At 43.3% G+C, this 14611-nt stretch overlaps 1 long non-coding RNA gene and 1 pseudogene across 1 annotated transcript in view; one reads left to right on the forward strand and one right to left on the reverse strand.

The window, feature by feature from the left end:
* Positions 1-14611, forward strand: part of LOC140211103 (uncharacterized) — a 40014-nt gene that overhangs the window by 12625 nt on the left and 12778 nt on the right. The window lies entirely within an intron of this gene.
* On the reverse strand, positions 1339-2981 carry LOC140199410 (ubiquitin carboxyl-terminal hydrolase 35 pseudogene; annotated as a pseudogene).

The following is a 14611-nucleotide window of genomic DNA, read 5'->3' on the forward strand; positions in this document are numbered from 1 at the left end:
TGAGGACATTATATAATATTGATCTTTGTGGATTAATTAGCAGCATATGAAAGTATATAGACATTGTGTAGGCAGAAAGGGTTAGTTTAGTTGGCTATTTGATCACTAATTTTATTGGTTCACGACGACATCATGGACTGAAGCTCCTGTTCCTCTGCTGTGCTGTTCTGTTCTGTGTTCTATGTACTACAGTGCATACTAAATAAATCACTTTGACTTCTTTCATTAAATTCAGTGAATCACATTACCACAAGACTGCATGGAAATTGTTCCTATGTGGTTAGCCCTACATATACTATATACTAATACCTTTCAGTATATTGCCTCCAAATTCTGGTAGTGTGGAATCCTAGAAATGAAGTTTTGGGCATGTTAAGTATTTTGTTAGCTTCACCTGCCTCCTAAGATTTCTGCATGAACAAAATCAGGGCTCTTGTTTTTTCTTTGCAACCCCACAAGGAATTCTAACATAAGATTGCGTGGCCTTGAGTCATTATTCTTCTATCAATGTATCACTTTGAACTTCTCTGTGTTGGATTTTATCATTTTTCTTTCTGCCCATTTCACCAGTCGTGTGCATCCCTGGAAGTTTATCACCAACTACCACACTTTGAACTAGTGCTATCTGCAAATTTTGAAATAACTTCTGCCAGAAAATGTTAGAGTTTTTATGTTAAAGCAATTAATGTAATGATATTCAGATGAGCGGACCCAGGTGCAGAGCAATCTCACGACTCAATTGTAGAAATTGATGATGAAGATTTATTCAGAGAATAATACAAGAATAATCAAACTTAGAGCTCACTGATTTGGGACTTGAGCACACAGAATGGTAATCCACACAGAGAGCTCAGCGATGAGCTCTGGTCCAGAATAACCTTAAACAGAACATAAAACACAGGAAACCCTTGCAGATCAAAATCAAAAACTAATCACTTAGAACCAGAAGCATCAGGAAACTGTATTCACACAATAAGCATCATGAAAAGCACAGTCATGAGGAAATCTGCAGATTCTGGAAATTCAAGTAACACACATCAAAGTTGCTGGTGAACGCAGCAGGCCAGGCAGCATCTCTAGGAAGAGGTACAGTCGACGTTTCGGGCCGAGACCCTTCGTCAGGACTAATTGAAAGAAGAGCCAGTAAGAAACTTACGAAGGGTCTTGGCCCGAAACGTCGACAGTACCTCTTCTTCGAGATGCTGCCTGGCCTGCTGCATTCACCAGCAACTTGTATGAAAAGCACAGTGACAGCTTAATGATAAAAGTAGTCACTAGACCACTCTAATAAACTCAAATAAATGATAATCAGGTGTGTTGTGTTTCAGAAGTCCATGATTAATTGAGGGTCCAGAATGCCCTGAGAGGAAACCTAGCATCTTTGCTCCGCAGAAAGCTTCTAATTTCCTGGTTGCATCTCTGATTTTTGCCACAAATTTTGTATTCATCTTTGAATTCATCCTAATTGGTAGTTTAAGGACAAAGGAACACATACATTATATGGAATTTTTTCTGTGCTTCATGTTTGCAAGATCAAAGGCAAATCACAATAAAGTCAAAACAAAATCATGCAGATTTCCAATCGATTCCACCACTTTTTCTGCTTCTGGTAATGAGGTACGTTTAATGCAATATATCTATTATCACCTGACAGCATTTCTGGTGAAAGATAGTAGAAAATGAGGTCAGAAACTACTCTACAGTTTGCTGAGTCACATATTTCTTCCCCAGAGGCGATTACAAAATCATTCTGTGGCAAAGAACTAATTCTAGATGCTGCAGACTCCTCTTTTGCTTTTCCACGCGAACCGATTATTTCAATTGGCACCACTCGCACTGAATGCTCCTTATATTTTGTTTGTGTCTGTTTATTTGGAGACTTGGCAGTCATATGTTGTTTCTCAGCTTGTGATGCCAAATTACTTGCACTGTAATCTTCACTGAAATATCAGGGTCACTTGAATGATTACACCTTTGCAGAACCTTGTTAGGTGGTGGAACTGCGAGGGCTAGATCTAAAAAAAAATCTTCCTCTTGGAAGGAAACATTACAACAACAATAACAAAGGACCCTAGTCCACATCTACCTACCAAATGCTGTTTATAATAATGCTATTTCTGGATCTCGACCTTTTAAAAGTGTTTTACCACCTGTATGTCTCAATCCATGAGAAACTCCTTTACTTCTCTTTTCTTCTCAATGTAGTCTGTCCAATAGACATCTTAACTACTCTAAATGTTTCTAATGCAGCACTTGGTTAACCATGGAGGAGATGACACTTTTAAGAAGCTACATGGAGAGATGGCAGGTCTGGCTATGTTACAGGAAAGCAAATAACCCTTGAAGTTTCATCATTAATGACTGTGAATCACTCTCGAGCAGCATAACATCATTCTTGAAGTCAGAAGCAATGAAATGGACTATAATGACAGTGTTCATGTAGGAGGTATTGCCTAGATCTCTCTGAACTAGCTTTCCTGTATTTGATTTTTCAGCAAGTCTTGAGTACAAAGGTTCCAATGCATTTTTGCAACATCCGGGCATTCTGATTGAGCAGCTGCTTTATTTCTCCCTCATTTGGAATTGGAGAATCCTTTAGTGCATATGTGACAGGTTCATACAGGTCATGGAAGCCTGAAAACCTAAATGTCATACATTGTACTAATTCAGACAGTTGTTATTGACAGATTATAGCAGAGTTGAACTCTTCTTTAGAGTGAGAGGTCATTAATTTGGGAATGTGAGGAAGAAGCACAGAGAGTGCTTCTGATGAATGTTGGAAAGGTAAAAGCCTATATTTTAGCACACAAATGTTCCTAATCTTACAACTGGAAAAAGGAGACTTGAGAACACCTGGTTAGTTTTTGGAAGTGTAACTTGAATCAAAATGCTGAACTTTCTCACAGCAGCCAAACCTTCCGGTAAAACAATAATTCACTATCTATGTTATTGGCTAATGGCCATGAAAGCCAATCAATCATATGGAATGAACTTTGTAGACAACTCAAACATAGCTATGGACACTTTACTATTGAGAGGTTCTTTTGGTACTTCTAAAATACATATTTGGTAGTAAATTGATGGTGCAATTTTAGTCCTGATGTGGAGGAAAAGTAATGGCTCTCCTCTTGCTGAACACCTGCAACAAAACTGAATACCCGAATGGCACTCTAGACAAACTCTGTTGAATTCAAGTCCAATCTTGAGGAGTCAGAAAGCAACTTGATATGGTTTGCAACAGGTCACTCAGAAACTTGGGTGGGCATCTCAGAAACTTGGTCAGGCATCTTGGGACCTTGGGAAGTCATCTCGCAACCTAGAGGAAGGCACTTATCCCAGCGCAGGGTCAACTAACACTGAAGGTTACCAGAAGACCAGTTAATCCAAGGATTATGAAGATATACATAAGTGTCATTGTACACCAGTCATTGAAAGTGGGCATGCAGGTACAGCAGGTGGTGAAAAAGGCGAATGGTATGCTGGCATTCATAGCAAGAGGATTCGAGTACAGGAGCAGGGAGGTACTACCACACCTGGAGTATTGTGTGCAGTTTTGGTCCCCTTATCTGAGGAAATACATTCTTGCCATAGAGGGAGACAAAGAAGGTTCACCAGATTGATTCCTGGGATGGCAGGACTTTCAATTGATGAAAGACTGGATTGACTAGGCTTACACTCTCTGGAATTTAGAAGATTGAGGAGGGATCTGATTGAAACGTATAAAATTCAAAAGGGATTGGACAGGCTAGATGCAGAAAGATTGTTTCCAATGTTGGGGAAGTCCAGAACGAGGGGTCACAGTCTGAGGATAAAGGGGAAGCCTTTTAGGACCGAGATTAGGAAAAACTTCTTCACACAGAGAGTGGTGAATCTGTGGAATTCTCTGCCACAGGAAACAGTTGAGGCCAGTTCATTGGCTATATTTAAGAGGGAGTTAGATATGGCCCTTGTGGCTAAAGGGATTAGGGGGTATGGAGAGAAGGCAGGTACAGTGTTCTGAGTTGGATGATCAGCCATGATCATACTGAATGGCGGTGCAGGCTTGAAGGGCCGAATGGTCTGCTCCTGCACCTATTTTCTACGTTTCTATAACCAAGGATTAGTGGAATGTCTGGAGAATGAATCATCTCCTCAATCTTTACAATAGTCAACTTGTGAGCAACAGAAAGATAAAAGATTTGTCCAGGTTCTACCATCCAAGGCTGTAGCAGAGGTAGGCTGGTTGAGGCATACCCTAGAAATTTAGAATCTCTCTGCCAATCTGATGTTCAAAAAATCCCTCGCTGAACCAGCATCTGCCAAGGCTCTCACAGAATGCCGATGTCTCCCTCAAGATAATAGGGATGGTAAAAGCACTCCAGGACTTGACAAAACAGGAGAGAAGCTTGAGACCATTACAGTTCTCTCCTTACTGGATGGTCCTAGGAGTTATCCCAGCAACTCAGAAGTGTCAGGCCTTACTACAGTATAAGCAACACCTGTGCCCCATACATCTCTCTCACTCTGCTGGGGGGCCTGGGATCTTCCAGGGATGAATGTGTGGATCTGCAATTAGGCATTGTGTAGTTTTGAGAACTAGCCCTGTGGATGAACTCATACGTCCCTCCCCCTTTCTTTTAGAAATGCGGTTGTCGATGTCTGTGGTTATTTCATAAGATTCTTCAAATCCTCCAGAACGTCTTTAAGCTGGTCATTTAGTCTTAATCTAAACAGAGCAACTAAAACCTTATTGTTTCACCGGCTCTCAGCCGCTAAGGTACAGAAATCAATGGAATCATTGGCCATGCATCCCTGACGCAGCTGGAGGAGTCTGTTAGCTGCCTTGGAGCCCCCGGCAGGATGAAAGAAAACCCTCCTCATCATTCTTAGAAATCAATTTATATCAGAACACATGGGTTCATACCTCATATAAAGCTGTTGCCTATGAAAGGGCCCTGCCCAAGAGGAAGGAAATTATTGGGCCACTTTACACCTGCCTGAGGGGAACTTGGCTGGTTGTAATTTAAAGACTAGGGAGCATTAAAGCATTGATTTAAGAACTCATGTGTCAGTACTTCCAGTTGAACATTGTCTTTTTGTGTGTTTTCCCCTAGCTGTCAATCTGTGGTTTTGTATTGCCATGTGTTCCTGTCCCTCCTCCTCTCTACTCCGGCCCCTGTATTACTGAGTATTCTGTCTCTCACCTGTTTCTCATTATTACCCGTACTGCTGCCACCTGTGTCTCATTGTGCTCCACCTATCATCTGCCTCCCTGTTTATTGCTCAGTGTATTTCAGTCCTGTGTTTTCACCTGTTTGTTGCTAGATTGTGCCAGTGAATTTTCCTGAGCCTTTCCAGTATTTGTATTTGTATTTGTATTTGTACTCTGTCCGTCTGAATATTGACTCTGCTTGTTTCCCGGTTCTGGTTTTTGCATTTCTCTGGATGTTTTGATCTCTGCCTGAACTTTGACGCCAACTTTGTTTGCACCTCGGGATTTGTCACTCAATTAATTTCACTGTGTGCACAGTACTGGGTCTGTGATTGGATCCCTGCTCCAGCATCCTGACACCATGACAAGACTCAGGATCAGAATCAGGTTTAATATCACTGGCATATGTTGTGAGATTTATTGAATTTACACCAGCAGTACAATATAATACATAATAATAGAAAAAAACTGAGTATTATGGTAAATATATATGCCTACGCTCCCACCATGACCAACCCAGATGACATTAAAGACAAGTTCTATGAAGAACTCAACGCCCTCATCTCAGCAATCCCACAGTCAGAGAAGCTCATCGTTCTCAGGGACTTCAATGCCAGAGTAGGGACAGACTACCAAACCTGGGAAGGGATCATTGGAAGACACGGCACTGGCAAGTGTAACAGCAACGGCCTTCTGCTCCTCAAGACATGTGCCACACATGACCTTGTCATCACCAACACCCTGTTCCGCCTATCCACCCGTAAGAAGACGTCATGGATGCACCCATGCTCGAAGCACGGGCATCTGATTGACTACATCATCACCAGGAAGAGGGACAAGATGGATGTCAGAGTGACGAGAGCCATGTGTGGTGCCGCCTCATTGTGTCCAAGTTCAGGCTTCGCATTCTGCCCATGAGAAGACCCCAAGGGCAGAAGACTGCAAAGAGGCTGAATATCTCCAAGCTGAAAAGCAGCAGGGTTGCAGAAAAATTCGTCGATGACCTTGAAGGCAGACTGCCAGACACACCACAGGAAGATGAGACCAGCGTTGAGGAACAGTGGACGGCCTTCAGAGACGCTGTCTACACTACCGCCCTCGAACATCTCGGACCAGCAACCCGAAGAAACCAAGACTGGTTCGATGAGAATGATGAAGAAATACAGGCACTACTGACGGAGAAACATCAACATTACAGAGCAAATCAGAACGACCCCACGTCGCTAGCCAAGAAAGATGCCTTTACCAACGCAAGAAGGAAGGTGCAGAAAAAACTACGCGAGATGCAGGACAGCTGGTTCAGCAAGAAGGCCGATGAAATCCAGGGCTATGCAGACAGCCACGACATAAAGCGCTTCTACGATGCGCTTAAGGCTGTATATGGACCCCAGTCCTCCGGCTCCTCACCCTTCCTCAACGCAGATGACACGCAGCTGCTGACAGAGAAGAAGCAGGTTCTGGATCGGTGGGCTGAGCACTTTAACAATGTCCTTAACCGCCCTGCCGACATCAGCGATGAGGCCATTGCTCGCCTGCCCCAGGTAGAGATCAACAAGAACCTCGACACCCTCCCCACAGTAGATGAAGTCAGGAAGGCAGTGAAGCAACTCTCCTGTGGCAAAGCGTCAGGACCCGATGCAATCCCTGCTGAGGTATACAAAGCAGGAGGCCCTGTCATGATGCAAAAGCTGACTGTTCTCTTCCAGTCCATGTGGAAAAAGGGACAGGTTCGGCAACAGCTGAAAGATGCCAGCATAGTCCACATCTACAAGAGGAAAGGCAACTGCCAGTCTTGCGACAACCACCGAGGCATCTCCCTCTTGTCCATTGCGGAGAAGATTCTGGCCCGCGTCCTGCTCAACCGCCTTCTCCAACATCTTGAGCAAGGTCTGCTCCCAGAAAGCCAGTGCGGCTTCCGTGCTGAACGTGGGACCGCGGACATGATTTTTGCTGCGCGCCAACTCCAGGAAAAATGCCAGCAGCAACACAGCGACCTCTTCGTGACCTTTGTCGATCTAACCAAGGCTTTCGATACGGTCAGCAGAGAAGGCTTGTGGAAGATCATGGAGAAGTCTGGCTGCCCCAGCAAGTTCATCACAATCATCCGGCAGTTCCACGACGGTATGATGGTGAAAGTTCTGGATGACGGCGACGAGTCGGAGGCCTTCCCAGTGACAAATGGCGTCAAACAAGGCTGCGTTCTTGCCCCGACTCTGTTCAGTATGGTATTCGCTGCCATGCTGACAGATGCCTTCCGTAACTACAAAGAAGGAATCCACGTCAGATACAGGACTGACAGCAGGTTGTTCAACCTTAGGCACCTGCAGGCAGTTACAAAGGTGCGAGGGACTGTCATCAGAGACTTGTTGTTTGCTGATGACTGCGCACTCAACGCCAGCACAGAGCAGGAGATGCAGCGTGAAATGGACTGCTTCTCACAAGCCTGCGACAACTTCGATCTCACTATCAGCACCAAAAAGACCGAAGTTATGTACCGGCCTGTCCCAGGAAAGTCATACCAGGAGCCGTGCATCACGGTGAAGGGCCAGAACCTCCAGGCAGCCGACAACTTCACCTACCTGGGCAGCATACTCTCTCGCGCAGTGAACATAGATGCTGAGGTCAACAACAGGATTGCCAAAGCCAGTGCCGTCTTTGGGAGACTCCGTGAGAACGTCTGGGAGCGGAGAGGACTCAGCCTTACCACCAAGCTGAAGGTCTACTGTGCAGTGGTCCTTACTACCCTCCTTTACGCCAGCGAGACCTGGACTGTCTACAGCAGCCACGCCAAACAGCTCAACCACTTTCACCTGAGCTGTCTCCGCAGACTCCTCCACATCAGGTGGCCGGACAAAGTCCCAGACACGGAAATTCTGGAACGAGCTGGGCTCTGCAGCGTCTACACCCTCCTGCTGAAAGCCCAAGCCAGGTGGGCTGGACATGTGGTCAGAATGCCAGACAGCCGATTGCCTAAGCAGCTGCTGTACGGAGAATTGTGTCAGGGCAAGCGCTCAGTCGGGGGGCAGAAGAAACGTTACAAAGACTGCCTCAAAGCGTCCCTTAAAGGCCTAGGTGTCAACATCAACACATGGGAGATGCTTACCCTCGACCGTCCAGCTTGGCGCAGCAAGATCACCACAGGAGCCCGTGGAGCTGAAGTCAGGTGCATCATCGAGGCGCAACGAAAGCGTGCTGTGCGCAAGGTCCGAGCAGCATCCACTGCCACGACAGCACCCACCCACTTGTGTCCCACATGTGGGCGAGCCTTCAGGGCCCGGATTGGCCTCATCAGTCACCTCCGGACCCACAGCCACCAATCTCCCATTTGACTTTGAAGCCATGGTCATCTTCGACTACGAAGGACGAACAACAAACAAACAACTATATATATATATATATATATATATATATATATAATATTTAAATTAAATAGTGTGAAAAATAGAAATAAAATAGTGAGGTAGTGTTCATTGGGTCAATCTCCATTCAGAAATCAGATGGCAGAGGGGAAGAAGCTGTTCTTGAACTGTTGAGTGTGTGTTTTATGCTTCTGTACCTCCTTCCTGAAGGTAACAATGAGAAGAGGGCATGACCTGGGTGACGGGGTCCTTAAGGATGGACACCGCCTTTTTGAGGCATCACTCCTTGAAGATATCCTGGACATACGATGGATGCTAGTGCTCAAGATGGAGCCACCAAGTTTACAACTCTCTGCAGCTTACTCTGATCCTGTGCAGTAGCACCACCACTGCCCCCCCCACCCCGACCAGGTGGTGATGCAGCCAGTTTGAATACTCTGCATGGTACGTCTGTAAAATTTTTCAAGTGTTTTTGTGACATACCAAATCTTTTCAAACTCCTATTGAAATATAGCCACTGTTGTGCCTTCTTTGATGTTGCATCCAGATTAGATCCTCAGAGAAATTGACACTCTGGAACTTGAAATTACTGACTCTCTCCACTTCTGATCCCTCTGTGAGGACTGGTGTGTGTTCCCTCATCTTAATCCTTCCTGAAGTCCGCATTCAGTTCTTGTTCTTAGTGAGGTTGAGTGAAAGGATTTTGCTATGACATTACTCATTTAGCTGATCTATCTCGCTCCTGTATCTCATCACCATCTGAAATTCTGCCAATGATTTCAGATTGTATCATTGGCAAATTAATAGATAGCATTTGAGCTCTGCCTAGCCACACAATTATGAGAGAGAGTAGATCAGTGGACTAAGCACACATCCCTATGGTGCGTTAGGTTTGATTTTCGGCGAGGTCGAGATGTTGTTTCCAACACGCACTGATTGTGGTCTTCTAGTTAGGAAGTCCAGCATCCAGTGGCAGAGGGTGGTACAGAGGCCTGGGTTCTGGAGCTTTTTGATCAGAACTATATGAATGTGTGTTAAATGCTAAGCTCAATAAACAGCAAACTGACACAGGTATTTGTATTGACCAGGTGATCCAAGGTCCCTTGAAATGCTGTGACACTACTTCACTATTTTTGCTCTGTTTTCATACTGCTTGTTTCATATATTTTTATTATTCCAATTTATAATATTTTTATATATTACTCTTTACTGCTGCAGCAAAACAAGAAATTTCATGACACATGGAGGTGATAACAAACCTGATTCTGTCTGGTCAATAGTGTGATTAGAGCAACCTGGAGTATTAATCAATACAGATTTATTTGATACAGATAAATTGAGGATTTAATGTTTCAAACCATTAAAATCCATGATTATTCAACAATGAGAAATCACTCATGGAACAACAGCTGAGTTTTTAACCTTTTTAATAATTAGCCATTTAAGATGCACAATGAAGAATAACTGAGAAAATTTCAGCCACTGAAGCATCATATTTTACTCAGTTTACAATTAGACCTGATCTATTGCATAGCCCATCTCTTCTCGCTGAAGCTGTTGAAATCCCTTTTTATTGGGCACCTCCAGAGCAGCAGCTCGATAGCCCCTGGCTAACACTGCTCGACTCAGCAGTGAGTTGGGACTCATCTTGAAGTTGTGTTTAACACACACACTGGACACACAGTCTGTGTGAAAGCACACACCACCTTCCAAATGTTGCTTGAAATCCATCTCAAACCAATGGGCTCCCTCACTGGAGTATTGGTCCTTCTTCCTTGAAGCCATTTATCTGCACAAAGCACCTTGTGCAACAGGGATGGCATCGTCAGCCATCTTTCCTCCTGTCTTCTCCCAACTCCTGCCTAAAAGACCTTAACCCAGACCAGTGTCCCTCACTAAAGCCTCTCTGTCCAGCGTTCTCTAGAATGTTCTCCCAATTCCACCATCCTGATTGGCTGACACAACATTCCTAAGCTGAACAACATAGGCACTCATCTTTAGCTCAAACCCAAACATGCAAAGAGCAGAAGAGACTGGTCTTACAGAAATGCTAAAATGAAAGTCCTGCAGCATAGCATTAAAAATCTTAAGCAGGGCATTACATCCCCCCATGACCCCCCCCCGACCAAAAATAGTCACAGACATCCCACCCTGCAAAAACTTATTTCAGGGAGGTAGCACCATCAATTTGTGGGTGACTTCCGGGAGAGGTGTGATGTCTGCAGTAGAGTAGCTCCTTAGCAGCTAGCCAGCTAGTTTAAATAACGTTAGCTATGCTAATGAATGAATGACACCTGTTAAACTCACCTCAACAAGTCTTTTACAGTCTTAATCCACCATGGGCAATAGAAAAGTCACTGTTGCAAACAGTGCATCGAGCAACACTGTCATTATTTTGAGCCCTATTAGGCAGGGGTGCAATTTAGGGTAGTCTGGGGTGACGTACGTTTTATATTTTCTTTTTTTGGAACACTTTGCTACTCTGACATTTTTTTGGAACACTCTCGTTCTCTCTCTCGTTCGTGGTTGCTCTCACTCACACTCGCTCTCTTGTTCGTGGTTGCTCTCACTCACACTTGCTCTCTCGCTCTTGCTTTCTCGCTCTCGCTCTCTCTCACGGTCACTCTCACTTGCACTCACTCTCTTGCTCTCGCTCTCTCTCACGGTCACTCTCACTCGCACTTGCTTTCTTGCTCTCGCACTCGCTCTTTCTCGCGCATTCTCTCACATCTGCTCTCAAAAAAAATCAATTTCCGGGACATTGTATATAACTTGCGGGCATCAGGGAGCCACTATTAATATGTGGGAGATTCCCGGAAGTTCTGGGAGAGGTGGGATGTCTGTAGTCATGTCCTCATGACTTTGAAATTTATCAACCCATCATTAATTATACAGTTTTCAAAGGAATTTGGTGAAGTCAGGACCTCCAATCCATTTGTAAATGGTAGTGACGTATCTCACTAGGGAGATAAATGCAACACTCTGTTTCCTGGATGCATTATAGGCCAGCTTATCTGGGGGTTTCCTGACACTTTGAGACTTCCTTATCCCTTCTTTGGCTCCTCCAGCTTCAACCACACCTTGTGACCCATCCTGTCCAAGAGAGAGTGCCCCCCCTCCTCCATTGTGCTTTTCTCCTCTCTAACTTCTCTGAGTAACTTGATAAAAGATGGAGGAGGGCACATTTTGCAGGTCATTCGAATACGTAGAGCAATCATGTCATGTGACAGTATGCCCTTCACACCTTACTTCATGCTCAAGCAATTTCTCTAAGACAGTTGAATGATTCCTTTGTCGCACAAACAATGCAGCAGCTTCTCCGATCTGAAAATGGAGACATACAATTTCTCTCCTTCATCCTGAAATGTGTGCCTAAACTTCATTCTAGGATCAACTGCACTTTCAACAGTACCAAAAGCATCTTCCGAAACTTGCAAGTACAAAGTAATTAGCTGAGGTGGTTAATGGATTTTCTGCCTTGAGGAACCTCATTATATCACTCACTGGGCCCTTTAAGCTCCCTACCAGCTTAGCTTTTTTCATATTATCTGAACACTACCATTCATCCAGTATTTGAGAAGTTTGCTCAGCCCAAGCCTTATATTCTTCTTCCACATCGGTTGAGGACTTGACCCAGAGAACACTCCCAACTGACAATAGCTTTGGCTCTCCACAGTTTTATGTAATATCTGTGTAGAGCTTGTCATATCTTGTGTGACTGGTGGCTAGATTCTTTATGAGAAAATCAAATTACATTGTATTACACTAGGTGCTAGTAGGCCATCAGAAGCTCTAGTTATCGAAAGGAGGCAGTGAATAGAAAACACGCACTTCTAGAGGTAAGTTTGGTTATAAAAAATGGCAATATATACAAAATATATACATGAGTAAGAACAATTCAAAATTCCAGATTTAAGTTCCAGATCTCAGATATCAAATGAAAACCAAATTCCTTTTCAGTTGGAATCAGTGAGATACATTAAAATAATCTTTATTACTCCAATTTCTCTAACTAATTAGATCTAGTGTTATTCCCTATTTAAAGGTTTACAGACTAACCTTCCCTTTTTATTTATCCCTAGTTAGTTATAAAACTAATTGAATCCCTAATCTTAAGTATTAACACTAACTTCCATTTCAGTTCATGTCAGTATGCTTACAAATTCAAAATCAACACCAATAAACAAACAAAAAAAAACATACAAATATATATGTGTGTATAAGTATAAGTAGCACAGGTTAATTAAACCCAGAGATGTAATGTTAGAAAGCTTCGCCCATGGAGGGGTGAAAATGTGGTTACCAAATTTAAAAAAAAACAAGAGAATTTGGAAAAAAAGGTATATATATACACAAACACCTACACACAGTGTTCCTCCTTTCACGACAAATTCTCCAACCTCACAATTTTTAAACAAAGTAAATCTCATTCAGTAATTTATCAAAGTCTTTGCAAAAATAATCAGTTCTTCTAGAATATCAAATTCAGTTCCTTCAAATGATAAATAAACTGATACATCCAACCTATTAAATCCTCTACGTCTTGAAACATTTTGTTCCCACACTGGTTCTTCAATGTTGGGTAGCTCGCCATTTTGTTTCTTGGTTTGTTGAATGAAATAGTTGGTCATCCACGGAAAGTTGATTCACAAAACTTATTCTAAAAAAAAACCTGACCAAATCCTTTGGTATGCTTTAACAGAACTAATTCCTGATTACATGGTAGAGATTTTGGACCATCATCACTGCTGATATTGTCTCAATATAGTTGCTGTTTGTTATCGCCGTAGCTTCAATTAACTTTTTATTGCTATCATCTCTCCTCCAGGGGTTTCACCCTGAGATTTTCAACTAAGTAGTGTAGAGATACTCACTACTAATTCAACTTTTAACAGTGTATATCTTTAGTTCCCAATAGTTTGCTGTGTTTCTCTCACTTGTTCCTGCCTGCATCAGCCATGCCTCATTCTTGCTTAGCTTTTTTTCCAAATTCTCTTGTTTTTTTAAATTTGGTAACCTCATTTTCACCCCTCCATGGGTGAAGCTTTCTAACATTACATCTTTGGGTTTAATTAACCTGTGCCACATATACTTCTGCATTTATCAACCAGCAATGTAATAGATAAAACGAGCTCAGAATTTAAATCAACCACTGAAGGACTCAATAGACATTTCACATCAGATAATTCCTTCCCCACACTCTACAGAAAGGAGTCCAACTCGTCTTTAAAGTCCCTGCCCTCAGCCATGAGAAACTTGACTTCCAATTCAGTCCCATCACCTACATTCACCTCTTCTCTATAAGTATAGACGACACATGGCCCCGCCCCTCTAGATGCCCCAATTGTAACAGCAGATCCACTCTTGTACGTCATTGCTAGTCTGAACTAAATCTGTTTTATCAAAATGCCATTCCATAATCATAATTTTCTCTAATGCTGGAACTGAACCTAATTCTTATCAGCAATTCATCTGAATTGCAGATATTCATCCCACTCAGAACACAAGCCTTAGTTACGAATGATTGCTTTGAATTGCACCAACGCTTAATCCGTGCAACAGGGATGGCATCCTCAGCCATCTCCCCTCCTGTCTTCTCCCAGCTCCCGTTAAAAAGACCTCAACCCACACCAGTGTCCCTCACAAAAACCTCTCGGCCCAGCGTTCTCTAGAACGTTCTCACAATTCCACTGTCCTGATTGGCTGACACAACATTCCTAATGTGAACAACATAGCCCCTTATCTTTAGCTCAAACCTAAACATGGTAAAAGCAGAACACACTGTTCTTACAGGACTGTTGAAATGAAGTACCTACAGCATAGCAGTAAAAGTCTTAAGCAGGGCAGAAACTGACATACCTATTCCTGGCACTTTTAAGAGTCTCCTGGCTCTATGCAACCTCAACAGTTGGAGATCAAAACCCTCCAAGCAACTAGTCATCTTTGTTTTTGATCAGGTAGATGTGACAACCCACTTACTAAGAGCAGGAGATGTGGCAAAGGGTAGCTCAGCCACAATGATATGGAATGTCAGGTAAGGTTCCAGGAGGTCTACTCCCAG

This window comes from Mobula birostris, chromosome 1, assembly GCF_030028105.1.
Source record: "Mobula birostris isolate sMobBir1 chromosome 1, sMobBir1.hap1, whole genome shotgun sequence".
Classification (NCBI taxonomy): domain Eukaryota; kingdom Metazoa; phylum Chordata; class Chondrichthyes; order Myliobatiformes; family Myliobatidae; genus Mobula; species Mobula birostris.